The sequence below is a fragment of the Balaenoptera physalus genome (assembly GCF_965194825.1).
Source record: "Balaenoptera physalus genome assembly, chromosome: X".
Lineage (NCBI taxonomy): Eukaryota > Metazoa > Chordata > Mammalia > Artiodactyla > Balaenopteridae > Balaenoptera > Balaenoptera physalus.
In genome coordinates this window covers 66,602,534-66,629,554 of record NC_138903.1, presented here as the reverse complement: position 1 = coordinate 66,629,554, position 27,021 = coordinate 66,602,534, and the positions used below count along the sequence as shown (strand labels likewise).

General features: G+C 40.0%; 1 long non-coding RNA gene across 2 annotated transcripts in view; it reads left to right on the top strand.

Annotated features, from left to right (window-relative positions):
• Window positions 1-27,021, top strand: part of LOC309653113 — a 133,992-nt gene that overhangs the window by 63,152 nt on the left and 43,819 nt on the right. The gene's annotated exons all lie outside the window — the stretch shown is intronic.

Here is a 27,021-nt window from a genome sequence, read left to right as displayed (position 1 = left end):
TTATATTGAGAGAGGTGAAGAAGGAATAGCATTAGTTTGCAGGACTTCCTAGAGTAGCTGGAGGAAATTTCAGGAGTTCATCATAGACTAAGGAAAGATGCTCCCATAATTAGATTTGTGTCTAACTCTGAAGCACTCCCATTATATATTTTATCTCCTAGTTTGCATACTGAAGTAGACCTGACACCTATAACATTCCTGTTGGCTGCAACATAAGATTTTATCTTCTTTGCTTCTTTCCTTATATACCTATATCAGCTGAATGCTTTTCTGTTGCTTTTTACCCTCTAGCCTCATCTAATCATCTCACAGATTTTGGGAATTCAGGGATTCCCCTTAAATTTTAGTATCTCCTTCCTCATTACCAGCCTTGGCCTCTTACCACAGTCATGTTTCCATCACTCACATGTACTTGGCCATGTGGCAGGTTTGCTGATGGGCTCTGCAGCCATCTCCCACAAATGTAGGCTAAGGTGTGACATTCAGTCTGTCCACAGAATATACTTCCACCCTGCCAAAACTGTTAAACTGTCTGGAATTGTAGTCCCTTCCAGTTATGTGCACTGAGACACCTGCCAATGACATTAATGTTTCCTAATGATTTCATGGTACAGCAGGTAGAGCTCAGGTGGCTTGTAGCAGGAAAGTAAGGCTGTAGCAGCCCTGGGCTAGTTGTTTGGCTCAGAGCCCCTGAAACTCTAAGGCAAAGACTGCCTCCCCAATGGGGGTTCTGGGTGATCCAGCCAATCAGTGGTTCCAGGCTAGCCACCCCAGGGCTGATATTTCCTCAGTGGGCCTGCTTGTCTGGATTTAGGGGCAGCTCTGGAGGGATTGTCCAGAGTCCCAGTCATGTACAATTCTTCCACCTAACTCAAACCACATGCAGAAGGATCACATCATACTTGGCACATAACCAATCGAGAAAGGCATCAGAGGGTGTCCAGACTTCAACTTGTTTGAACAAATGTTCAAAAAACATTTCTAAGGGGATATTCCAGAAAAACCTACTCACTTGAGGTCTTAAAACAGATGTTCAGTCTCTAGGATTGTGTTGCTTTGCAGCCATTATTATTGAATGTTATAAGCACAACCAAATTACTTCAAGGTTTGAACCATGGTGGCTCTTCAGATTTTACTTGTAGCTTTATTGTAGACCAGGAGAAGGATGGCTCAGATAACAGAGCATAATGCTAAGGAGGCAGCATTCCGTCATGCTTCAGTGCCTCAGCTTCAGAGTTAGGCAGGCAAAGGCTTAGACTTCTGACTAGCTGAGTGACTTAACCTCTCAGAGCCTCAGTTTCCTCATCTGTAAAATGGTGATAATAGCGTTGCTTACTTGATAGGTTTGTGAAGAGAACTAAAAGACATGTAGAGTTTGCACAGTGTATGTCATGTATTAAGCACTCAATACATTACTACTAGAAGTATTTTTACCTTTACTACTTCTACTACTACTACAACTATAACAACAATTACTACTACTACTACTATTACTACTACTTCTTTTTCTACTACTCCTGGCAATGAGAGCTTTTCCCAAATGAGTTGAAGAGTCGTAGAGGGCCTCAAGGTCATGATTTCCTAGCTTATAAAGAAGGTGGTAGTATCAAGGAAGAAGATTGCAGGACTGTAATTTTAGCTTGGAACAGGGTAAATACCAGAGTACAGAGACCTGGTATTGTGTTTCTCTTATCTCAGACCCAAGCTCTTCCACTTTTCATTAGTTTGCTATGTGACCTAGCCCAAACTACTTTAAATCTCTAGGTTTCGGTAACTACCCTTGAAAATAAAGCCCCATGGCACTTATTTGCAAGCCACCTGGCCTGTATCAGAGCCCTAATCTATGAATGGAATATGGTATGAGCAAACCGGTCCACAAGGGGCATGGTACCAGCCTCTAAAGTCACACTAAGCTAAACAGCTCCTAATCCAGAGACAAGCTATAGCCACCACCAGTATCTTTGTTAACCACTGCCAAACAGTGATTTCCTGGGCTCATTGTCAGATGGAAGCAAGGTTTCACTTGAATATAGCCATCACCTTGATATTTCACATATGTCCACCTATGTTTGTTGATCCATAATGACTCGGAAAGAAATTTCATTATTTCATCCATTCATTCACTCATTCAACAAATATTTACTGAGCAACTTCAACATGCCAGACACTGCTCTAGACACTGGGGATACAGCAGTGAACCAGACAGAAAAGTTCCCTGCTATCATGAAGCTCACGTCTAGCTGCTTGGTCTGGCCAAATGTAGTATACTAAGACACTTTGTTGGGGTAAGTTCGTCTAGATTTTTGAAGCAAATGATGGTCAATACTTTTCAATTGAACATATCTTCTGGGAGGGAGGGTTGGGTGGAAGGGGAGGAGCTACTCTTGGATCTAGCCTGAGAAGAGGCTCAGAGGGTGGTTTGGGAAAGGGCTTTAATAATGAAATGACTAGATTTATCAGTTTAATTTGGTTTATATAAATTATATAGCTAATATGTTGTATAGCTTATGTATATCATAAACATTACCATTTGAAGTATGATAAGAAAATAATATGACTTTTAATTGTGTAGCTCATAAACTGGCTTTGAAGGCAGTTCTAAAGCAGCATTTCAAAAATATTCTGGGCAATAGCATCATAATCAAAATAAGTAAAAATAGTCCCAAGGGGACTACTTTGAAAAGTACAGCATGCATTTTTATGTACAAGTTCTGGTATGTCTTTAAAATAAATATTAAGTTAGCAGTTAATTTGTTTTAAAGAAACAGTGAAATAAAAAAACTTGAACTAAAAAATAGGTTTTTTTTATATGTATCCATTATATGTTTGAATTAGAGTTGTACAACTCAGTAAGCAGTTATAAAATTAGCTTATTTTAAAAGTACTGAATCAAATTTTTCTTTGTACTTAGGTTCTTTCAGTCAATTAATACATAGTCTTCTGCATATAGGTCTTTAAAAGTATAGCATAGTTATTTGGCCGTTACCTATGCTATATTACATTTTAAATATATAAATCAATCTTCTGGTTATATGATAGACCTGCAGAAATACTGCCTTCTGATTTGATGCCAGTGTATGATCAAGTTCCTTGTATTTTAACTGGTATTTATGTTACAGGCAGAATGTTAAATCAGGAATTGTAAACAATTCCTAGGTAATGTGTATAATGTTTGTAAGTCATTCCTAGAAATTGTTCACAATGCCTGTAACATATAAGCAACTAGCAAGATGCCCTGAAATATATAGGAAGCCTTCAAGATGCTAACTAGCCATCCCCATGTCATCCCTGGATTGTAACGTTTGCATTTACAATTCTGCTTATTTATCTGTTTGTATGTCTAGATATTGATAATAATTCAAGTAATAATGGTACTACCTTATTTTCATAGCTCTTACAGGTTCCTGGATTTTTACCAGCTTTTTGGTGATCCAAAGTTTTGGACATGCTCATGTTAAAAGGCACTAGGAATAAAAGAAACTAATAAATAAGAGTAAAGAGAATCTTGTTTGTTGGATATTCTAAAGCCCTGTCCAAATTTTCTTATTTCTGTTCACAGGCTTTAGCTCAAGCTCCCTTGTTTTTTTCCCTGGACCACTAGACTCTATCCAAGTAGTTTTTGATACCCTAACTCTTCCAAGCTTTCCTAGGCCACTCAAAAGAAACCTAGTAATTTTTACCAATCTCAGTCTGTCTAAACATGAAACTTTGTTGCCTGTCCCTGTTCACTTCCCCACTAATGGGGCTGGGCCTACACATAGTGTAATTGTTTAATTCTGCATATTTGGTTCCTGACCAAATTTATCTTGTTTTCATTTACTATTTTGAAATGGTTTATGTCATCATTGTCTGTTATGGGTTATATCTACGTAACCACCCCAAACTAATTTGTAGATGAAGGAAAAAAAAGTTGAGTTAGTCTAGCTTTTGAGTGTTAAGGTCATATCAAATCACTGACTGGAATTCTTTACCCTCACAGGCTGGAACATTTTTCGTCCCTCTAGACAACTAAACTGATTTGGTCAACTTCTGATTGACCATTGGAACTAGAGATCAGTAAGATGATTCCAGGGAATGAACTGGCAAAATGGGCTGTGGGCCCAAGAGGGAAACATCTGAGTGGCTGGACAGGGCCTTCTGACAAGTGACCTCAGAATCTAGTAGTATAGGTGCCAAGGAATTGGTTGGTAGGATAAGATGTTGCTAAGAAGGATTTGACAGTCACATAAGTGAGTCCTTTAATCTGCTCAGATGATGACCCTCACCCCCATTTCCATCCCCACTGTATCCAGATATGACCCATCTCTCAGCGGCCCTGCTCATGCGCATCTCCCCTGTGAAGCCCCTCTAGTTCCTTCAGGCCACACTGCTTTTTCTTTGAACTCCGTTAGCCTTATTTAAATTCATTTTGTCTCTAGCACTGAATTACGCTGATCTAATTATTTACTGTGTGATATTTTTCATGTATACCTTGTACTTATGGTGACCATATTTTCCAAACCAAAAATCGGAGCACACCATGTGAAAATTTGGGTAGACTATTTGAAATTAGCAGTACCCTGAAAAACAGATGCTTATTCCTCTCTGTGTCCCTCACCTATTAAATATTCAATATTGGTTTTTATTGATAATACAGAGATAAAGAAGGATGCAAGGTGGCATCTACTAAGTTACATGTGAAGAACACCAATGTTCTTTGCAGTGTTCAATACAGAAAGGCATTGCCCAAATGTCTTATCACTGTGCATGAGAAATGATGTAATGATCTTGAAAAAGTAAAAAACAATTGGAAAAGGAAGAAAGGCAACAAAAAGTACAAGTGGCAAAAGATATTATATAAGGATCATATTACATAAGACATCATATAAAGGTAGTATGAAAAGATGAGACCTCATTATTCAGAAGACAGAAGTTAAAGAGGTTTCGCTTAAGTCTATAAGGATAGGGATTAGATGAACTTGGATTTGATTACCAAATTCTAGAATCCTTCACTGGGCTACCTATATTCCTGCATACCAAAATTTCAAGTAAATTCAGGAAAATAAAAGTGTGATAAGCAAGGGTGATAAGCACATGGAACCTGATACTTTGAGAGATTGTACAGGTTGAGAAGATAGCTTGGAGAGGCGTTTAGATTCATTTAAGACTGGCAGATCCCATAAGGGATATTAAACTATTTTTATCCATTAATTTTGAAGTCAATTAGTTAATAAAATAGCTAGTTAATCCATTGTGGAGCAGAATAATTAGTTAATCCATTAAGGAGCCGAAAGCAGCCATTTCATCTAGAGTCATACATGCTGACAGCAACAAGAAGGGACAGCTTACAGTGAGGAGGGGATAAAAGTGAAGAGAATTATTTAAGAATAGTAAGCTGGATCAGTTAGCTTAGGGGCTAATCTACCTACACACCTTAATTACACCTGAGAGAAGCATAGCATAGTACAACAATTCATGCTCGTAGTGGTAACCTTGAGTCATTAAAACAAATTATATTCCATCTACTTATTCACATGGAATTTATGAATTTAAAAAAATAAGGGGCTTCCCTGGTGGCGCAGTGGTTGAGAATCTGCCTGCCAATGCAGGGGACACGGGTTCGAGCCCTGGTCTGGGAGGATCCCGTGTGCCGCGGAGCAACTAGGCCCGTGAGCCACAATTGCTGAGCCTGCGCGTCTGGAGCCTGTGCTCCCCAACAAGAGAGGCCGCGATAGTGAGAGGCCCGCGCACCGCGATGAAGAGTGGACCCCACTTGCCACAACTAGAGGAAGCCCTCGCGCAGAAACGAAGACCCAACACAACCATAAATTAATTAATTAATTAATTTTAAAAAAAAGAATAAAGAGACTTTATTAAAAAAAAATACTAGCTCCCTCCTTCTTAAAAAAAAAAATATGAAGTGCTGCCATCTTTAAAAAAAAAAAAAAATAAGGCTCTGAGATACTCTTCCTAATCAAATTGGAAAGCCTCACTACAGCACCTTGAATTTTTTCATACTGAGAAAGAGATAAGATTTGTGTAAGATACAAATGATTTCCAAACATAAGAAGTAATTATTTTGAGGGGAATAACAGTGCAGATGATGAAAGGCAAGATGGGATACTCCTGCTAATAAAATCTATTGAACTTAGAAAAGTCACAAACATGGTGATATAGTGTTCTTTTGCCCCTTTTGCCAAATGCTAATAGCATTTCTTGGCAATTCAGGGAAACTAGAGATCTTTGAGGCCCCAGTAGGGAGAGAATAATGGTTTTAGATATTCTTTAGATTGGATATCATCAACAAATTCTGGAATCCTTAAGGAAGCATTTTAAAATCTAGTTTCTCTACTCGATAATACTCATGATTAATGGGCCCAAGAGAGGGTGCATTTGGAAGCCATCATTCACAGAGTAGGTTCTGGTATGCCAACAAAAACTGAAAGCAGGAGATAAACACTTTTCACCATGTGGCAAGCCACTGGGTAAATTTAGAAGATTTATTGGAAAAGTTGGTTTTGTCACTTCTTAAGAGGCCAAGCCATGTTCTTAATCACACCTAACTTGGTAAATGATCTTTGGCACCAATGGCTTATGCTGTATTTGGCACCAGTGATCTGGTCCTACTAGATGCCATACTCATTGAGGATAATGTCTGTGTCTAACTTCCTTCTCTAGCCCCATTCAACCACCTTCCCCTCCCGTTGCCTAGCCACAGCAGAGCCCTGCACATAGTTTAAGAGTTCAATAAGTATTGTTAAAATACTGAATGCTTGTAAATATGTTATTTACCTAGTAACATATAAACAGAATGCTATTAAAGTACAAGGTAGGGGGTTGAGAGGTGCTAAGAACAAACTACTGCATGTTCAAAATAGTTGCCTTGGCTTTGAAAAATTAGTACATGGTCATAGACTAACTAAATTCCTCTGCCCTTAGGTTCTGAATCTAGGTGTCTTGGGAAGTAGTGGGAATTCCATCCTTGGGGAATTTTAGGCAGATGCTGGGCTGGGTAATACCTGTCAAGGATGTTATGAGGGGGTCTCTGTATTAGGCTGGAATAGGGACTAGTTAAATAAAATAAGCTTTAAGGTATAATTTTTTGATAAATGTAACAACAGGTAATATGGTCCAAGAAATAAAGGCTCTAATCAAAAGATGCACAAAAATGTCCTGTCAAGGCCTTCTAAGCCTAGTCCTGCCTCGTCAGTAGAGACTGCCAAATTAATCCTTATTAAAAAAAATAAGAGCTTAAAGTTATCCAAACCAGACTTCTTGACTCACTTGGAGCATCTCCGTGTGGACTCCTCCATGCTCAATTATGTGTTACTTCAAGTGAAAACTAGCTTAGAAGGCTTAGTAGAGCCAAAAATTCCTAAGTCTTCAATTTCTGGAGATTAGTGTATCCTATATCTATTGTGGGCCCAGCAGAAAACAGGGCATTGTGGGAGACAAAGAAATGTAAAGCTTTGCTCATGATCTGGAAGAGTCACATGGTTAAGTTGATATTATTTTCTCACGAAAGTACCACCCACATTTCTCTGCCCCATTACCTTCCTCATTCTCTCCTAGAAAGTGAGATTCAGGCTCTCATCACCTTCTATTTAGATTTCTGCAACAAGAAGCTTCTTTACCTCCAGGCTGCTCTCCTCAAACCTAACTTTTCCACTGCAGACAGAGGTTTTGTTCTAAAACACAGATGTGATCCTGTCACTCCCTAGTTAATAAATCCTCAGTGGCTACCCATTGGGGTTGAACCTATATGATTAATCCTAGCAGAATTGCATACAAGGCGCTTCACATTCTGAACCTAGTCTAACTTAGGTTCAACTTTTACCATTACTTTCATATACCCTATTCTCCAGCTTTACCCAACTAGTCCCTATTTTTTTTTAACATCTTTATTGGCGTAAAATTGCTTTACAATTGTGTGTTAGTTTCTGGTGTATAACAAACTGAATCAGCTATACGTATACATATATCGCCATATCCCCTCCCTCTTACATCTCCCTCCAACCCTCCCTATCCCACCCCTCTAGGTGGTCAAAAAGCATGGAGCTGATCTCCCTGTGCTATGTGGCTGCTTCCCACTAGCTATTTATTTTACATTTGGTAGTGTATATGTGTACATGCCACTCTCTCACTTCATCGCAGCTTACCGTTCCCCATTCCCGTGTCCTCAAGCCCATTCTCTACGTCTATGTCTTTATTCCTGAACTGCCCCTAGGTTTGCCAGACCATTTTTAAAAAATATATTCCATATATACGTGTAAACATATGGTATTTGTTTTTCTCTTTCTGACTTACTTCACTCTGTATGACAGACTCTAGGTCCATCCAACTGACTACAACTAACTCAATTTTGTTTCTTTGTATGGCTGAGTAATATTCCATTGTATATATGTGCCACATCTTCTTTATCCATTCATCTGTCGATGGCCACTTAGGTTGCTTCCATCTCCTGGCTATTGTAAATAGAGCTGCAATGAACACTGTGGTACATGACTCTTTTTGAATTATGGTTTTCTCCAGGTATATGCTCAGTAGTGGGATTGCTGGGTCATATGGTAGTTCTAATTTTAGTTTTTTTAAAATTAAATTAAATTAATTTATTTTTATACAGCAGATTCTTATTAGTTATCTATCTTATACACATTAGTGTATATATGTCAATCCCAATCTCCCAATTCATCCCACCACCACCACCACCCCTCCCCTCCACTGTCCCGCCCTTGGTGTCCATATGTTTGTTCTCTACATCTGTGTCTCTATTTCTGCCTTGCAAAGTGGTTCATCTGTACCATTTTTCTAGATTCCACATATATGCATTAATATACAATATTTATTTATCCTTCTGACTTACGTCACTCTGTATGACAGTCTCTAAGTCCATCCACGTCTCTACAAATGATCCAATTTAATTCCTTTTTATGGCTGAGTAATATTTCATTGTACATATGTACCACATCTTCTTTATCCATTCGTCTCTGGATGGGCATTTAGGTTGCTTCCATGACCCGGCTATTGTAAATAGTGCTGCAATGGACATTGGGGTGCATGTCTCTTTTTTATTTTTTATTTTTTAACATATTGGAGTATAATTGCTTTACAATGGTGTGTTAGTTTCTGCTTTATAACAAAGTGAATCAGCTATACATATACATATAACATCATATCTCCTCTCTCTTGTGTCTCCCTTCCACCCTCCCAATCCCACCCCTCTAGGTGGTCACTAAGCACTGAGCTGATCTCCCTGTGCTATGCGGCTGCTTTCCACTAGCTATCTATTTTACCTTTGGTAGTGTATATATGTCCATGCCACTCTCTCACTTCCTCCCAGTTTAACCTTCCCCCTCCCCGTGTCCTCAAGTCCATTCTCTACATCTGTGTCTTTATTCCTGTCCTGCCCCTAGGTTCTTCAGAACCATTTTTTTTTAGATTCCATATGTATCTGTTAACATATGGTATTTGTTTTTCTCTTTCTGACTTACTTCACTCTGTATGACAGTATCTAGATCCATCCACCTCACTACATATAACTCAATCTCTTTTCTTTTTATGGCTGAGTAATATTCCATTGTATATATGTGCCACATCTTCTCTACCCATTCGTCTGTCGATGGGCACTTAGGTTGCTTCCATGTCCTGGCTATTGTAGATAGAGCTGCAATGAGCGTTGTGGTACATGATTCTTTTGGAATTATGGTTTTTTGAGGGTATATGCCCAGTAATGGGATTGCTGGGTCATATGGTAGTTCTATTTTTAGTTTTTTAAGGAATGTCCATACTGTTCTCCATAGTGGCTGTATCATTTTACATTCCCACAAATAGTGCAAGAGGGTTCCCTTTTCTCCACACACTCTCTAGCATTTATTGTTTGTAGATTTTTGATGATGGCCATTCTGACCAGTGGGAAGTGATACCTCATTGTAGTTTTTATTTGCACTTCTCTAATGATTAATGATTTTGAGCATCCTTTAATGTGTTTGTTGGCAATCTGCATAACTTCTTTGGAGAAATGTCTACTTAGGTCTTCTGCCCATGTGGGGATTGGGTTGTTTGTTTTTTTGATATTGCGCTTCATGAGCTGCTTGTATATTTTGGAAATTAATCCTTTGTCAGTTGCTTTGTTGGCAAATATTTTCTCCCATTCTGAGGGTTGTCTTTTCGTCTTGTTTATGGTTTCCTTTGCAGTGCAAAAGCTTTTAAGTTTCATTAGGTCCCATTTGTTTATTTTTGTTTTTATTTCCATTTCTCTAGGAGGTGGGTCAAAAAGGTTCTTTCTGTGATTTATGTCATAGAGTGCTCTGCCTATGTTTTCCCCTAAGTGTTTGATAGTGCCTGGCTTTAAACTTAGGTCTTTAATCCATTTTGAGTTTATTTTTGTGTATGGTGTTAGGGAGTGTTCTAATTTCATTCTTGTACATGTAGCTGTCCAATTTTCCAGCACCACTTATTGAAGAGGCTGTCTTTTCTCCATTGTATATTCTTGCCTCCTTTAACAAAGACAAGGTGACCATATGTGCGTGGGTTTATCTCTGGGCTTTCTATCCTGTTCCATTCATCTATATTTCTGTTCTTGCGCCAGTACCAAACTGTCTTGATTGCTGTAGCTTTGTAGTATAGTCTGAACTCAGGGAGCCTGATTCCTCCATGTCTGTTTTCCTTTCTCAAGATTGCTTTGGCTATTCATGGTCTTTTGTGTTTCCATACAAATTGTGAAATTTTTTGTTCTAGTTCTGTGAAAAATGCCATTGGTAGTTTCATAAGGGTTGCATTTAATATGTAGACTGCTTTCGATAGTAGAGTCATTTTCACAATGTTGATTCTTCCAATCCAATAACATGGTATATCTCTCCATCTGTTTGTATCACCTTTAATTTCTTTCGTCAGTGTCTTACAGTTTTCTGCATACAGGTCTTTGTCTCCTTAAGTAGGTTTATTCCTAAGTATTTTATTCTTTTTGTTGCAATGGTAAATGGGAGTGTTTCCTTCATTTCTCTTTCATATTTTTCATCATTAGTGTATAGGAATGCAAGAGATTTCTGTGCATTAATTTTGTATCCTGCTACCTTACCAATTTCATTGATTAGCTCTCGTAGTTTTCTGGTAACATCTTTAGGACTCTCTATGTATACTATCATGTCATCTGCAAACAGTGACAGTTTTACTTCTTCTTTTCTGATTTGGATGCCTTTTACTTCTTTTTTTGTCTGATTGCTGTGGCTAAAACTTCCAAAACTATGTTGAATAATACTGGTGAGAGAGGGCAACCTTGTATTGTTCCTGATCTTAGTGGAAATGGTTTCAGTTTTTCACCATTGAGAATGATGTTGGCTGTGTGTTTGTCATATATGGCCTTTATTATGTTGAGGTAAGTTCCCTCTATGCCTACTTTCTGGAGAGTTTTTATCATAAATGGCTGTTGAATTTTGTCTAAAGCTTTTTTCTGGATCTATTCAGATTATCAGATGGTTTTTATCCTTCAGTTTTTTAATAAGGAGTATCACATTGATTGATTTGTGTATACTGAAGAATCCTTGCATTCTTGGTATAAACCCCACTTGATCATGGTGTATGATCCTTTTAATGTGTTGTTGGATTCTGTTTGTTAGTATTTTGTTGAGGATTTTTGAATCTATATTCATCAATGATATTGGCCTGTAGTTTTCTTTTTTTGTGACATCTTGGTCTGGTTTTGGTATCTGGGTGATGGTGGCCTAGTAGAATGAGTTTGAGAGTGTTCCTCCCTCTCCTATATTTTGGAAGAGTTTGAGAAGGATAGGTGTTGGCTCTTCTCTAAATATTTGATAGAATTCACCTGTGAAGCCATCTGGTCCTGGGCTTTTTTTTGGAAGATTTTTTATCACAATTTCAAAGTCAGTGCTTGTGATTGGTCTGTTTATATTTTCTGTTTCTTCCTGGCTCAGTCTCAGAAGGTTGTGCTTTTCTAAGAATGTGTCCGTTTCATCTAGGTTGTCTATTTTATTGCCATTCAGTTGCTTGTAGTAATCTCTCATGATCCTTTGTATTTCTGCAGTGTCAGTTGTTACTTCTCTGTTTTCATTTCTAATTCTGTTGATGTGAGTCTTCTCCCTTTTTTTTTCTTGATGAGTCTGACTAATGGTTTATCAATTTTGTTTATCTTCTCAAAGAACCAGCTTTTAGTTTTACTGATCCTTGCTATCATTTCCTTCATTTCTTTTTCATTTATTTCCGATCTGATCTTTATGATTTCTTTCTTTCTGCTAACTTTGGGATTTTTTGTTTTGTTGTTGTTTTCTTTAGTTGCTTTAGGTGTAAGCTTAGGTTGTTTATGTCGGATTCTTCTTGTTTCTTTCGGTAGGATTGTATTGCTATAGACTTCCCTCTTAGAACTGCTTTTGCTGCATCCCATAGTTTTTGGGTCATCATGTTTTCATTGTCATGTGTTTCTAGGTATTTTTTGATTTCCTTTTTGATTTCTTCAGTGATCTCTTGTTTACTTAGTAGCTCATTGTTTAGCCTCCATGTGTTTGTATTTTTTACAGATTTTTTTCCTGTAATCGATATCTAGTCTCATAGAGTTGTGTCCAGAAATGATACTTGATATGATTTCAATTTTCCTAAATTTACCAAGACTTGATTTGTGACCCAAGATATGATCTATCCTGGAGAATATTCCATGTGCACTTGAGAAGACAGTGTATTCCGTTGTTTTTGGATGGAATGTCCTATAAATATCAATTAAGTCCATCTTATTTAATGTATCATTTAAAGCTTGTGTTTCCTTATTTATTTTCATTTTGGTTCATCTGTCTATTGGTGAAAGTGGGGTTTTAAAATCCCCTACTATTATTGTGTTACTGTTGATTTCCTCTTTTATTGCTATTAACATTTGCCTTATGTAGTGATATGCTCCTATATTTTGTGCATAAATATTTACAATTGTTATATCTTCTTCTTGGATTGATCCCTTGATTATTCTGTAGTGTCCTTCTTTGTCTCTTGTAACAGTCTTTATTTTATAGTCTACATTGTCTGATATGAGAATTGCTACTCCAGGTTTCTTTTGATTTCCATTTGCATGGAATATATTTTTCCATCCCCTCACTTTCAGTCTGTATGTGTCACTAGGTCTGAAGTGGGTCCCTTGTAGACAGCATATATATGGGTCTCATTTTTGTATCCATTCAGCCACTCCATGTCTTTTGTTTGGAGCATTTAATCCATTTACTTTTAAGATAATTATTGATACATATGATCCTATTACCATTTTCTTAATCCAATTAAGAAATCTTTAGATTTCTTTCTTTTTTTTTAATTATTATTTATTTATTTATTTATTTTTTGGCTGTGTTGGGTCTTCGTTTCTGTGAGAGGGCTTCCTCTAGTTACGGCAAGTGGGGGCCACTCTTCATTGCGGTGCATGGGCCTCTCACTATCGTGGCCTCTCTTGTTGTGGAGCACAGGCTCCAGACGCGCAGGCTCAGTATTTGTGGCTCACGGGCCTAATTGCTCTGCGGCATGTGCGATCCTCCCAGACCAGGGCTCGAACCCGTGTTCCCTGCATTAGCAGGCAGATTCTCAACCACTGTGCCACCAGGGAAGCCCCAAATCTTTAGATTTCTAAAGAGAAGTTCCTTTAGCAGTTGTTGTAAAGCTGGCTTGATGGTGCTGAATTCTGTTAGCTTTTGCTTGTCTGTAAATATTTTAATTTCTCCATTGAATCTGAATGAGATCCTTGCAGGGTAGACTAATCTTGGTTGCAGGTTTTTCCTTTTCATCAGTTTAAATATATCCTGCCACTCTCATCTGGCTTGCAGAGTTTCTGCTGAAAGATCAGCTGTTAACCTTACTGGGGATTCCCTTGTATGTTATTTGTTGCTTTTCCCTTGCTGTTTTTAATATATTTTCTTTGTATGTAATTTTTGATAGTTTGATTAATATGTGTCTTGACACGTTTCTCCCTGGATTTATCCTGTATGGGACTCTCTGTGCTTCCTGGACTTGTTTGACTAATTCCTTTCCCATATTAGGGAAGTTTCCAACTATCATCACTTCAAATATTTTCTCAGTCCCTTTCTTTTTCTGTTTTTCTTCTGGGACCCCTATAATTTGAATGTTGTTACATTTAATGTTGTCCCAGATGTCTCTGAGTCTGTCCTCAATTCTTTTTATTCTTTTTTCTTTATTCTGCTCTGTGGTAGTTATTTCCACTATTTTACCTTCCATGTCACTTATCCATTCTTCTGCCTCAGTTATTCTGCTACTGATTCCTTCTAGAGAATTTTTAATTTCATTTATTGTGTTTTTCATCATTGTTTGTTTGCTCTTTAGTTCTTCTAGGTCCTTGTTAAATGTTTCTTGTATTTTCTCCTTTCTAATTCCAAGATTTTGGATCATCTTTACTATCATTACTCTGAATTGTTTTTCAGGTAGAATGCCTATTTCCTCTTCATTTGTTTCGTCTGGTCGGTTTTTACCTTGCTCCTTCATCTGCTGTGTGTTTCTCTGTCTTCTCATTTTGCTTAACTTACTGTATTTGGGGTCTCCTATTTGCAGGCTGCAGGTTTGTAGTTCCCATTGTTTTTGGTGTCTACCCACAGTGGGTAAGGTTGCTTCAGTGTGTTTTGTAGGCTTTCTGGTGGAGGGGACTAGTGCCTGTGTTCTGGTGGATGAGGCTGAATCTTGTCTTTCTGTTGAGCAGGACTGTGTCTGGTGGTGTGTTTTGGGTGTGTGTGACCTTATTATGATTTTAGGCAGCCTGTCTGCTGATGGGTGGAATTGTGTTCCTGTCTTCCTAGTTGTTTGTAATGGGGTGTCCAGCACTGTAGCTTGCTGGTCGTTGAGTGGAACTGGGTCTTTTAGCTTGAGATGGAAGTCTCTGTGAGAGCTCTCGCTGATTGATATTATGTGGGGCTGGGAGGTCTCTGGTGGCCCAGTGTCCTGAACTTGGCTCTTCCACCTCAGAGGCTCAGGTCTGACACCTGGCCAGAGCACCAAGACCCTGTCAGCCACACAGCTCAAAAGAAAAGGGAGAAAAGAAGAAAGAAAGAAAGAAAAAGGAAAATAAAATAGTTATTAAAATAAAAAATAAAAAAATTCTTTTAAAAAATTAAAATGTAATTTAAAAAAGAAAAAAGAAAGAAAGAAAGAAGGAAGAGAGCAGCCAACCAAAAAACAAATCCACCAATGATAACAAGTGCTAAAAAGTATACTTAAAAAAAAAAAAAGGGGCAGACAGTACCCTAGGACAAATGGTAAAAGCAACGCTATACAAACAGCATCACACAAAGAAGCATACACGTACACACTCACAAAAAGAGAAAAAGGAAAAGAATATATATATCTATATATAATAAAAAAAGGAAGAGAACAACCAAATCAATAAACAAATCTACCAATGATAATAAACTCTAACTACTAAACTATGATATCATAAAACCAGAAACAAATTAGATGCAGAAAGCAAACCCCAAGTTTACAGTTGCTCCCAAAGTCCACTGCTTCAATTTTGGGATGATTCCTTGTCTATTCAGGTATTCCACAGATGCAGGGTACATCAAGTTGATTGTGGAGATTTAATCCGCTGCTCTGGAGGCTGCTGGGAGAAATTTCCCTTTCTCTTCTTTGTTCGCAGAGCTCCTGGGGTTCAGCTTTGGATTTGGCCCTGCCTCTGCATGTAGGTTATCTGAGGGCATCTGTTCTTCGCTCAGACAGGACGGGGTTAAAGTAGCAGCTGATTAGGGGGCTCTGGCTCACTCAGGCCAGGGGGAAGAAGGGGTAAGGAATGTGGGTCGAGCCTGCAGTGGCAGAGGCCAGCGTGACGTTGCAACAGCTTGAGGTGCGCTGTGTGTTCTCCCAGGGAAGTCGTCCCTGGATCACGGGACCCTGGCAGTGGCAGGCTGCATAGGGTCCCAGGAGAGGAGGTGTGGATAGTGACCTGTGCTTGCACACAGGCTTCTTGGTGGCTGCAGCAGCAGCCTTAGCATTTCATGCCTATCCCTAGTATTCGTGCTGATAGCCGTGGCTCGTGCCCATCTCTGGAGCTCATTTAGGTGGTGCTCTGAATCCCCTCTCCTCGCAGACCCCGAAACAATGGTCTCTTGCCTCTTAGGCAGTTCCAGACTTTTTCCCGGACTCCTTCCTAGCTAGCTGTGGTGCGCTAGCTCCCTTCAGGCTGTGTTCACGCAGCCAACCCCACTCCTCTCCCTGGGATCTGAACTCCGAAGCCCGAGCCTCAGCTCCCAGCCCCAACCTGCCCTGGCTGGTGAGCAGACAAGCCTCTCAGGCTGGTGAGTGCTGGTCAGCACTGATCCTCTGTGTGGGAATCTCTCCGCTTTGCCCTCTGCACCCTTATTGCTGCACTCTCCTCCGTGGCTCCAAAGCTTCCCCCCCCCCCGCCGACCCACCGCCGTCTACACCAGTGAGGGGGTTTCCTAGTGTGTGGAAACTTTTCCTCCTTCACAGCTCCCTCCCAGAGGTGCAGCTCCCATCCTTCTTCTTTTGTCTCTGTTTTTTCTTTTTTCTTTTGCCCTACCCAGATATGTGGGGAGTTTCTTGCCTTTTGGGAAGTCTGAGGTCTTCTGCCAGCGTTCAGTAGGTGTTCTGTAGGAGCTGTTCCACACGTAGATGTATTTCTGATGTATTTGTGGGGAGGAAGGTCATCTCCACGTCTTACTCCTCTGCCATTTTGAAGGTCTCCTCCATTTGGTTTTTATTATAACTTCTCTTTCTTTGCTGAGATTTTCTATGTCTTCATGTATTTCAAAGGAATTTGTAATGCTTACTGAATCCTTTTTTGATTTAAAATTCTTGCTGCTTTAAAATCTTCATCGGATGATTCCAATAATGAACAGTCACTTTCATTTTGATGATGTCATCAATTGATTGTCTTTTTTCATCCAGGTTGTGATTTTCATTGTTCTTGTTATGATAGGTGATTTTTGATTGTTTCCTGGATATATTTTTCTATTGCATTAGCAGATTCTGAGTCCTATTTAAATTTTTTATTTTAGTAGGTACTCACCCTGTTTAGGTTTAACATGAAGGTTTTGTGAGCTGTAGTTTCAATGAATGTGTAATTTTCGGAACCTTTCCAGTGCTATTCTCATCTGTTTGGTTTATCTTGGTGCTCTGGGGCTCCCACTGGTCTCAGGTGATACTAATTGGAGAGGCAGAAGGGGCTTCCCCATGAGAAGTCCTCTGGTGCTTCTAAGTGGGGAATGGAGTCTCTAGCCTTGATAATAAACTGTACTTCATACCCAGGTGTTGATGGTTGTTGTGGTGAGATCTCTTTGCCAGTGCTACCCAGCCACTGAGTATCTTTTGGTGGGGGAGGGGAGTTTCAGGCCTACAGGGAAGGAGAGCACTTCTCTGGCTACTTATTTTCAGTGGGTAGATCAACGTCCCCCTTTCCTATGATGCTAGGCTGGCTTGGTGTTGTAGGCAGCACTTCAGGTGAGCTGGGGGAGAAATAAGCCTACTTGCACCACCTTCTGTTGTCAAGTTGGGGGTTGGGAAATTCCAGGCATGGGTTACTTTCTTCCATTGAATGGCATGATGTAAGGCACCCTGCTGCTGTGTTTTTCCTGCAATCCTGGGGGCTCCCTAACCAGTTCTACCTTTCAGAGTTCTTCTTTGTTTGTCACGTGTAATTGTACTTAGTGGGAGAAAGGGAGAGAGAGATGAATTTACACTATTTTGTCCATACAGGAAGTCCTATGTGTATATCCCCTTTTTATTTTCACTTGTATTAAAAAGGGCATTTTTATAGTGACTAGGATATAGGGCTAAATTTGACTGAGGATCAGTGGAAGATGATATAGATCTTGAGAATATTTGATAGCTCTAACTAAAAGGCTATGGAATTTACAACACGATGAACAGGAACTGGCTGAGCAGCTGCATGTTATTTCTAGGGTAGTAGGATTCCTTGAGGAGTACTATTTCCATTTTGTCATTTATGTAAGTCCTTGGGCTGTTGAAGGAATAATTGGAGGTTGGCCTACACTGCTCTGAGTATGTAAGGTAATTGTATAAAGTGGAGAAAGTTGTGGAAAGAGACAGGATGAGGGAAGTCCTTGGGTTTTGACCTGTATGAAAATACAGGCATGAAAATAGTGTTCAGATGAAATACATTGCAATATTGTAAAAGACAGCTGCCCTAGTGAGAAAGGTTACCTAGTTGTCTTGTTGTAAATGGTGTTCCTCAAGTGTGAAGTTTGTGTGCTTTGCCTGGTTGTCAGTTTGAAACTAGCATGTTATGGAAAATTGTACTCAACACTGCAGAAAATAGAGTTTCAAGGGTAGAACTGAAACAGAGGATGGACTATATGCTCTCTAAGTTGTCTTCGAGCTTTAAGATTCCTCAGTCACTAGGGAGCAGTGACCTTTATAGTCAGTTGTCCTTTTGAGTCACCCTCTTAAAAATTTTCTGTTTCTGAAGGAGCTATGACATAACTTACGAGGTAAAATCCAACTGTCACTAACGTTTCTGGCCATGGCTACTGTTTCTGTGTTGGTTCTCCTAACTGGGCTTTATCTGAAACTACTATGTGCATTTCTTCTGGTTGTTTGGTTTCCACTGGTACTGTCTGGGACTCCACCTTGCTTTGTTCTTATTTTTTTGCTTTCCCACTGTTGCATTTTGTGTTCTTTTTGAGTTTACTTTTATCCTCACTTCAATGAAATTCACAGCTTTCCCCATCATTCTGTGTCCTCTGATGGTCCGTCTTTCTGCCAGCTCACTGTTGCTTCTACTTGCTATTGGTTAAGCAATCACTCCAGTCACTTTAGAACTGATTTTAGGAACTATCTCTTTGAGTTCTGGCATATTCCCAGATTTGTTAGAAAAGCTGCACTTGTCAGCAACTTCAATCCAGTAGTCCTACTTTATTTGTATTATATAGGAAAGTCTAATTTCAGTTTCCTATTATAGCCCTTAAAATAACTAAATCTATTCTTCATGATAAACATCTCTAGTTCATTTTACTGTTCCTCACATTCAATAGTTTTCAGTTTCCTCCTCATTCACCATCCTGACTACTGTTTTGTGACCTGATCCAGTTTACCAGTATCAGTTATAAACTATGGTAGCCAGCAGGAAAAATAATATCTCAAGTGGTCTTACCAACCCAGAATAAAGTGGAACTTTCACTTCTCTAATTCTGAGCATTATGGTCCTATTGATACAACCTAACTTTACATTAGAATTTTTTAAAATTTTTATTGAAGTATAGTTGATGTAAATTTATTTATTTATTTATTTATTTATTTATTTATTTATGGTTGTGTTGGGTCTTAGTTGCCGTGTGCAGGCTTTCTCTAGTTGAGGTGAGTGGGGGCTACTCTTCATTGTGGTGTGTGGGCTTCTCATTGTGGTGGCTTCTCTTGTTGCGGAGCACGGGCTCTAGGCACGTGGGTTTCAGTAGTTTTGGCACATGAGCTCAGTAGTTGTGGCTCGTGGGCTCTAGAGCACAGGGTCAGTAATTGTGGCACACGGGCTTAGTTGCTTCCCGGCATGTGGGATTTTCCCAGACCAGGGCTCGAATCCTTGTCCCCTGCATTGGCAGGCAGATTCTTTTTTTTTTTTAACATATTTATTGGAGTATAATTGCTTTACAGTGTTGTGTTAGTTTCTGCTGTATAGCAAAGTGAATCAGCTATACATATACATATATCCCCATATCTCCTCCCTCTTGAGTCTCCCTCCCACCCTCCCTATCCCACCCCTTTAGGTGGTCACAAAGCACCAAGCTGATCTCCCTGTGCTATGCAGCTGCTTCCCACTAGCTATCTATTTTACGTTTTGGTAGTGTATATATGTCCATGCCACTCTCTCACTTCGTCCCAGCTTACCCTTCCCCCTCCCCGTGTCCTCAAGTCCATTCTCTATGTCTATGTTTTTATTCCTGTCCTGCCCCTATGTTCATCAGAACCCTTTTTTTTTTAGATTCTATATATATATGTGTTAGCATATCGTATTTATTTTTCTTTCTGACTTACTTCACTCTGTATGAGAGACGCTAGGTCCATCCACCTCATTACAAATAACCCAATTTCGTTTCTTTTTATGGCTGAGTAATATTCCATTGTGTATATTTGGCAGGCGGATTCTTAACAACTGTGCCACCAGGGAAGCCCTACATTAGAATTTTGACAGATTGCTAACTCATCCTGAACTCAGAATCAACTTACTGGGCCTGAGTCTGCAAAATCTGTGCTGTTGCAAAGTCATGTCTTCCCAATCCTATCTTTGTACTCTCTTGTTTTGGAGCCACAGGTAGGGTTGGATATATATACCTCTAGGACAAAAATTTACCTCTAAAATATAAAGCAGTTTTTTTGAGCTATCTCTTTAACATGGAAACATGTCAGAGTGAAAAGGTTTTTAATTTATTTTTTATTGAGGTAACATTGGTTTATAACATTATATAAGTTTCATGTATAAAACATTATATTGTATACTTCTGTATACACTGCACTATTTCTACTTCTATATACACTACAGTGTATTCACCACCAAAAATTTACTTTCCATCCATCACCATACAGTTGGTCCCCTTTACTCATTTCTCCCTCCCCGCTGCCCCTTCCCCTCTGGTAACCACTACTCTGTTCTCTGTATTTCTGTGTTTGTTTTCGTTTAGTGAAAAGGATTTTTTAGAAGCTGATCTTTGATCTTTTTTCCCAGTTGCCACACCTCATTCCTCACTTCTAACCCAAAAATTGACTGTGTTTGTGCCATGAAGGCACTGAATGGAATTCTCTACCTTCAGTTTCTCTGCACCTGTCTGCCATGAGGCTTCAGCTTTCCTCACTGCTGAGCCTGCTGAAAAGCATGAAGCAGTTTGCTGTAATTTCCATCTTGGCCAAGAATAACAGGGGTAGCTATGCCAGGTAAGGCGAGACTAATGGGAGCTTTGGCTCCAGGGTGTGGGTGTATTACCTAAGGGGTCAGTAGGGATAAGCATCCTGGAGCCACTCCCTTCCAAGTTCTTACTGGAGGCCCACCCCATCTCAGGGGTCATCACAAGGATGAGTCAAGGGAATCTCCTGTGGCATGATTGAATACTCCTGAACTCTAAACCCAAACCCAGGCAGACAGACCATCTTTTCTAGTACTCTCTGGCTGGAAAGCAGTGGAAGGGAAGATATACACCCTAGCCTGAGGATTCTGTGATAGATGGATCAGATCTGTTGTGACTCCTCTGATGGAATATGTCTAATACATCAAATTCTTCTCTGCAAAACCATCATCGCATTCTTTGGGGGTAGGACAGAGAGTTATACGGTTTGTTGCCCTTCATTTTTCTCTCCATTCTTGAAACAGCTAAATGCCCTTTGTTCATGTGCTGTTTGTCCTCTTCCATCCTCTCCCCAACACTCATACTTTCCTTTCATTTATCTCCTGTGACACAGACAGGTCCAGTGGATGTGTTCTTGCAGAGTAACCTCTCTCACAGAAACCTTATTGCAGCAGAAGTCACTGGATAGGTAGCCTGCCTCTCCGTCACCCTTGCTGGCAGAGTTGTTGGGATTTCCAGCATTACTATCTGCTTGAGAATGCTACAGGACTGAGAAGCAGCTTTTCTTGTTGGAAATACTGCCAACAGTCTAGGCATTAGGAAACACTCTTTGCTGGGAAATTGAAGTGGGAAATCATCAGGGGAGAAAAGGGTACATTCTTATGATCCAAAACTATTGGAAAGAGTCATTTTTCCCAAAAGGTACATTGTACTACTTCTTGGATTGTTACAGCGTGGCAGTGGCAGTGGGAGTGTGGGGTGGAAGTAGGATGAGTAACACTTTTGGAGTGTATGTCAAAGGACTCAAAAGCTCAGTGGAAATGCTACATTTTTTCCCATTTTATGTCAAGTTGAGACTATATTAAAGAGACCCAAAAAATAATAATTAAAAAAATGGCAGCTGAGAGGAGCTTCAAGATGGCAGAAGAGTAAGACACGGAGATCACCTTCCTCCCCACAAATACATCAGAAATACATCTACATGTGGAACAACTCCTACAGAACACCTACTGAACGCTGGCAGAAGACCTCAGACTTCCCAAAAGGCAAGAAACTCCCCACGTACCTGGGTTGGGTAAAAGAAAAAAGAAAAAGCAGAGACAAAGAATAGGGACGGGACCTGCACCAGTGGGAGGGAGCTGTGAAGGAGGAAAGGTTTCCACACATCAGGAAGCCCCTTCACAGGCGGAGATGGCGGGTGGAGGAGGGGGGAGCTTCGGAGCCATGGAGGAGAGCGCAGCAACAGTGGTGCAGAGGGCAAAACGGAGAGATTCCCGCAAGGACGATCAGTGCCGACCAGCACTCACCAGCCTGAGAGGCTGCTCTGCTCACCCGCCAGGATGGGTGGGGGCTGGGAGTTGAGGCTCGGGCTTCGGGCGGATCCCAGGGAGAGGACTGGGGTTGGCTGCGTGAACACAGCCGGAAGGGGCTAGTGCACCACAGCTAGCCGGGAAGGAGTCTGGGAAAAAGACGAGCTGCCGAACAGACAAGAGACTTTTTCTTGCCTCTTTGTTTCCTGGTGCGCGAGGAGAGGGGATTAAGAGCGTCGCTTAAAGGAGCTCCAGAGACAGGCCCGAGCCGCGACTATCAGCACGGACCCCAGAGTGGGGCATGAGACGCTAAGGCTGCTGCTGCAGCCACCAAGAAGCCTGTGTGCAAGCACAGGTCACTATCCACAACTCCTTCCCAGGAGCCTGTGCAACTCGCCAATGCCAGGGTCCCGTGATCCAGGGACAACTTCCCTGGGAGAACGCACGGCGCGCCTCAGGCTGGTGCATCGTCACGCTGACCTCTGCCGCTGCAGGTTAGCCCCGCATCCATACCCCTCCCTTCCCACGGACTGAGTAAGCCGGAGCCCCGAATCAGCTGCTCCTTTAACCCCGTCCTGTCTGAGGAAAGAAAAGACACCCTCAGGCGACCTACACGCAGAGGTGGGACCAAATCCAAAGCTGAACCCTGGGAGCTGTGCGAACAAAGAAGAGAAAGGGAAATTACTCCCGGCAGCCTCAGGAGCAGTGGATTAAATCTCCACAATCAGCTTGATGTACCCTGCATCTGTGGAATACCTGAAGAGAAAACGAATCATCCCAAATTGAGGAGGTGGTCTTTGGGAGCAATGATATATATATATTTTCCCCTTTTTCTCTTTTTGTGAGTGTGTATGAGTATGCTCTGCGTGTGATTTTGTCTGTATAGCTTTCCTTTTACCATTTGTCCTAGGGTTCTGTCTGTGCTTTTCTTTTATTACTTAAAAAATTATTTTTTCTTAATAATTATTTTTTATTTTAATAACCTTATTTTATTTTATTTTACTTTATTTTATTTTATCTTCTTCTTTCTTTCTTTCTTTTTTTTCTCCCTTTTATTCTGAACCATGTGGAGGACAGGCTCTTGGTGCTCCAGCCAGGTGACTGGGCTGTGCCACTGAGGTGGGAAAGCCAAGTTCAGGACACTGGTCCACAAGAGACCATCCAGCTCCACGTAATATCAAATGGTGAAAATCTCCCAGAGATCTCCATCTCAACGCCAAGACCCAGCTCCATTCAACGAGCAGCAAGCTACAGTGCAGGACACCCTATGCCAAACAACTAGCAAGACAGGAACACAGCCCCATCCATTAGCAGAGAGGCTGCCTAAAATCATAATAATGCCACAGACACCCCAAAACACACCACCAGAAATGGACCTGCCTACCAGAAAGACAAGATCCAGCCTCATCCACCAGAACACAGGTACTAGTGCCCTCCACGAGGACGCCTACACAACCCACTAAACCAACCTTAGCCACTGGGGACAGACACAAAAAACAATAGAAACTAGAAACCTGTAGCCTCTGAAAAGGAGACCCCAAACACAGTAAGTTAAGCAAAATAAGAACAGAGAAACACACAGCAGATGAAGGAGCAAGGCAAAAATGCACCAGACCTAACAAATGAAGAGGAGATAGGTAGTCTACATTTAAAAGAATTCAGAATAATGATAGTAAAGATGATCCAAAACCTTGGAAATAGAATGCAGAAAATAAAGAAACGTTTGAGCTTCCCTGGTGGTGCAGTGGTTGAGAGTCTGCCTGCCAATGCAGGGGACACGGGTTTGAGTCCTGGTCTGGGAGGGTCTCACATGTCGTGGAGCAACTAGGCTCGTGAGCCACAATTACTGAACCTGCGCGTCTGGAGGCTGTGCTCTGCAGCAAGAGAGGCCGCGATGATGAGAGGCCCATGCACTACGATGAAGAGTGGTCCCCACTTGCCACAACTAGAGAAAGCCCTCACGCAGAAACAAAGACCCAACACAGCCATAAAAAAAAAACCCTTTATGTTCTACGTTATTTAAAAAAATAAATAAAAAAAATAAAAGAAACCTTTAACAAGGACCTAGAAGAACTAAAGAGCAAACAAAGAGAGATGAACAACACAATAAATGAAACTAAAAATTCTCTAGAAGGGATCAATAGTAGAATAACTGAGGAAGAAGAACGGATAAGTGACCTGGAAGATAAAATAGTGGAAATAACGACTGCAGAGCAGAATAAAGAAAAAAGAATGAAAAGAATTGAGGACAGTCTCAGAGACCTCTGGGACAATATTAAATGCACCAACATTCGAATTATAGAGGTCCCAGAAGAAGAAGAGAAAAAGAAAGGGACTGAGAAAATATTTGAAGAGATTATAGTTGAAAACTTCCCTAATATGGGAAAGGAAATAGTTAATCAAGTCCAGGAAGCACAGAGAGTCCCAGACAGTATAAACCCAAGGAGAAACACGCCAAGACACATATTAATCAAACTATCAAAAATTAACTACAAGGAACAAATATTAAAAGCAGCAAGGGAAAAACAAGTAACATTTAAGGGAATCCCCATAAGGTTAACAGCTGAACGTTCAGCAGAAACTCTGCAAGCCAGAAGGGAGTGGCAGGACATATTTAAAGCGCTGAAAGAGAAAAACCTACAACCAAGATTACTCTACCCAGCAAGGATCTCATTCAGATTTGATGGAGAAACTAAAACTTTACAGACAAGCAAAAGCTAAGGGAGTTCAGCACCAGCAAACTAGCTTTACAACAAATGCTAAAGGAACTTCTCTAGGCAGGAAAAACAAGAGAAGGAAAAGACCTACAATAACAAACACAAAACAATTAAGAAAATGGTGGCATGGACATATATACACTACCAAACGTAAAATAGATAGCTAGTGGGAAGCAACCACATAGCACAGGGAGATAAGCTCTGTGCTTTGTGACCACCTAGAGGTGTGGGATAGGGAGGGCGGGAGGGAGGGAGATGCAAGAGGGAAGAGATATGGGAACATATTGTATATGTATACCTGATTCACTTTGTTATAAAGCAGAAACTAACACACCATTGTAAAGCAATTATACTCCAATAAAGATGTTAAAAAAAAATAAAATGTTAATAGGAGCATACATATCGATAATTACCTTAAATGTAAATGGATTAAATGCTCCAACCAAAAGACATAGACTGGCTCAATGGGTACAAAAACAAGACCCATAAATATGCTATCTAGAAGAGACCCACTTCAGAGCTAGGGACACATACAGACTGAAAGAGAGGGAAAGGAAAAAGATATTCCATGCAAATGGAAATCAAAAGAAAGCTGGAGCAGCAATTCTCATATCAGACAGAATAGACTTTAGAACAAAAACTATTACAAGAGACAAAGAAGGAAACTACATAATGATCAATCCATGACAAAGATATAACAATTGTAAATATTTATGCAACCAACATAGGAGCACCTCAATACATAAGGCAAATACTAACAGCCATAAAAGGGGAAATCGACAGCAACACAAACATAGTAGGGGACTTTAACACCCCACTTTCACCAATGGACAAATCATCCAAAATGAAATAAACAAGGAAACACAAGCTTTAAATGATACATTAAACTAGATGCACTTAATTGATATTTATAGGACATTCCATCCCAAAACAACAGAATACACATTCTTCTCAAGTGCTCATGGAACATTCTCCACGATAGATCATATCTTGGGTCACAAATCAAGCCTTGGTAAATTTAAGAAAATTGAAATCGTATCAAGTATCTTTTCCGACCACAACGCTATGAGACGAGATATCAATTACAGGAAAAAATCTGTAAGAAATACAAACACATGGAAGCTAAACAATACACTACTTAGTAACCAAGAGATCACTGAAGAAATCAAAGAGGAAATAAACAAATACCTAGAAACAAATGACAATGAAAACACAATGACCCAAAACCTATGGGATGCAGCAAAAGCATTTCTCAGAGGGAAGTTTATAGCTATACAAGCCTACCTTAAGAAGCAAGAAACATCTCAAATAAACAACCTAACCTTACACCTAAAGCAATTAGAGAAAGAAGAACAAAAAAAGGCCAAAGTTAGCAGAAGGAAAGAAATCACAAAGATCAGATCAGAAATAAATGAAAAAGAATGAAGGAAACAATAGCAAAGATCAATAAAACTAAAAGCTGGTTCTTTGAGAAGATAAACAAAATTGATAAACCATTAGCCAGACTCATCAAGAGAAAAATGGAGAAGACTCAAATCAACAGAATTAGAAATGAAAAAGGAGAAGTAACAACTGACACTGCAGAAACAGAAAGAATCATGAGAGATTACTACAAGCAATGATATGCCAATAAAATGGACAACCTGGAAGAAATTGACAAATTCTTAGAAATGCACAACCTTCCAAAACTGAACCAGGAAGAAATAGAAAATATGAACAGACCAATCACAAGCACTGAAATTGAAACTGTGATTAAATGTCTTCCAGCAAACAAAAGCCCAGGACCAGATAGCTTCACAGGTGAATTCTATCAAACATTTAGAGAAGAGCTAATACCTATTCTTCTCAAACTCTTCCAAAATATAGCAGAGGCAGGAACACTCCCAAACTCATTCTATGAGGCCACCATCACCCTGATACCAAAACCAGACAAAGATGTCACAAAGAAAGAAAACTACAGGCCAATATCACTGATGAACATAGATGCAAAAATCCTCAACAAAA